Raw genomic sequence first — 2849 nt, 5'->3', positions numbered from 1 at the left:
TGGGGGTATACGTAATCTGTGCGGAGTACATCAGGGCGTAATAAGAGGGTATAATAATGAGGTAAATAATACAATTATCCATAGATGTGTGTTACGATGTGAAGCGATCCGTTATGCGCAGGCCGGTGTCACACTGATAAACGGTTTTCTTTCTTATCCCCCTTCTGTAACGCTCTGCACCTTTTGGGGACTTTTTCTCCTTCGTAGTTTGGGAAATATTACTGGGAAAATTTTGCGCTGGTATAATATGGGCGCCCTTGCTTCCAGCGGATGTGCTGTGTCCATTCCCTTTCCTAAATACTAGGGCCCTGAAACTGAAGGAATGTTCCCCTCCGGCCTGCACATTGAGATGTTTTTTCATCACCGCATTACTAGTGCCGTAACTTTTTTATTTTTCAGTTGATGGAGCGGTGTGCGGGCTTGTTTTTTGCGAGACGGGCTTTAGATTTTATTGGTACCATTTTAGAACACATACGACTTTTTGATCACTTTTTATTTCATTTTTTGGTAAAGGAAATTACCAAAAACAAGCAATTCTGGAATAGTTTTTTATTGGGTTTTTTATCGGCATCCACAGTGTGCCCTAAATTACATGTTAGCTTTATTCTGCGGGTCGATACGATTACGGCGATACCAAATTTATATAGTTTTTTTTATGTATTGCAGCTTTTGCACAATAAAATCACTTTTTTTATAAAATCATTTGTTTTCTGTGTCGCCATATTCTAATACCCATAACGTTATTATTTTTGCGTGCACAAAGCGGTGTCAGGGATTATTTTTTGCGGCACGGATTGTCATTTTTTATTAGTACTATTTTGGAGTAAATGTGACTTTTTGATCACTTTTTATAGCATTTTTTGGAAGGAGATGTGACCTAAAAACAAAGATTCTGGCGCTGTTTTTCATGTTTTTTTTTTACCGCGTTCACCGTGCGGGATAAATTACATAATAGTTTTGTAGTTTGGGTCGTTACGGACGCGGCGATACCAATTATGTATAGTTTTTTTAATTTTTACGGGTTTTCCCATAATAACAGATTTACTATGGGAAAAAAGTCAGTTTAGCTTTATTTTTATTTGAAATGTGTGTGTTTTTATTGATTTACCACATTTTTATTAACTTTTTTTTACTTTTTTGACTTGTAGGGGACATGAGGGCCTGATGCCCCGATAGCTACTCTAATACACTGCACTACATACGTAGTGCAGTGTATTAGTGCTGTCAGTTATTCACTGACAGCAAGCCTATGAGGACACACCGCAGGCGTCCGATTGCCACAGCAACCCAGCGATTGCATCACTGGGTTGCCGGTCGGGTGAAAACCTATCAGATGCTGCGCTCTATTGAGCGCAGCATCTGAGGGGTTAATCTGCCGGATCGGAGAATAGCTCCGGTCCTGGCAGTTACAGGAGGGTGCCAGCTGTATAATACAGCTGTCACCCCGCGGTGATGGTGCTGGCTCTGCTTCTGAGCCCGCACCATCACTGCGCCGTACATATACGGCGCTTTGCGGGAAGCACCTCCCGACAGCGCCGTATATATACGGCGGATGTCGGGAAGGGGTTAAATGCCTTTATTATTATTATTATTATTATTATTATTATTATTATTTAACTTCTGTATCCTCAAACAAATTATTCCTTGTCTCTCAAAGCCCAATAGGAACATTAGCCTGTCTGATAACTAGTCTTAGGCCTTTTTCACACGAACCTGTCCATTTTGCGCACGTAAAAAACACAGCATTTTTCTTGTGTTTCTGTTCTGTGTGACATCCGTGTATGGTGCGTGTCTGCATTTTTACGCACGTATGTCATCCGTATGTCACGTGTTTTTTACGTCAGCAAAATAAACTGAAGGAGGTGGGTTTTTTTCTCATAATTTCTTTAGCAACTGTTGCGTGAATCACAGACAGTACACGAATGCGGATGACGTCCGTGTGCTGTCCGTGATTTTCACACACCCATAGACTTCAATGGGTGCGTGATGCGCAAATAACACACACGTATGGGACATGCAGTGAGTTTCATGCAGCGGACACACGCTGCGTGAAAAACACTGAATGTCTAAATGGCCCCATTGAATTGAATAGGTCCGTGTGACGTCCGTTGTTTTAACACGCGTAACACGGACGTGAAATACACTCATGTGAATAGGGCCTAATTATGTGGTTCCCATCTCAGCCATATACTTCATTCATGTAGAAATAAATCTACATTAGTTAGACTATGTTCACATGACAGATTTTTCTTGATGAAAAATCCGACGTGGAATTGGCCTAAAATCCAAAACAGAAATCTGAGGCTGACCTGCGGATTTCTGCTGCAATTTTGAAGTAAAACCAGCCGCGATCCTGCCCACAGATTATCCCAATTTAATGGGGATGATCTGCGTGTGGCCACCCTATTTGTTCTTCAGCGAGTCGGATTGCAATTCCCCCCGCTGAAAATTTCACCTTGTACGAAATGTTTTCCTATTAAAGACAAAGGTAGACTTTTGATAAGGGTTTTTTACGCTGATTCAGATGTGTAAAATGCTTTGGAATCAGCGTGAAAATTCCAACTTGTGAATGTGGCCTTAGGTCGGGTTCCCACGTAGCGTAAATGCTGCGGAATTTCCGCAATGGAATTCTGTCCGGAAATTCTGCAGCATTTACAGTAGCAGCAAAGTGGAAGAGATCATGCCCATTTTGCAGAAAAAAACGCAGCGTAAATGTTAATAAATTGCGGTGCAGAATTTATATCCGCAGCATGTCAATTTATGCTGCATTTTCGTTGCTTTTCTGTTGCCGGTTTTCCCCATTGAATTCAATGGGGATGCAAAACCCGCAACAAAAAGCCATGTGTTGC

Source organism: Rhinoderma darwinii, chromosome 3 (genome assembly GCF_050947455.1).
Source record: "Rhinoderma darwinii isolate aRhiDar2 chromosome 3, aRhiDar2.hap1, whole genome shotgun sequence".
In the NCBI taxonomy this organism is placed as follows: domain Eukaryota; kingdom Metazoa; phylum Chordata; class Amphibia; order Anura; family Rhinodermatidae; genus Rhinoderma; species Rhinoderma darwinii.
This window is presented reverse-complemented; position numbering follows the sequence as displayed.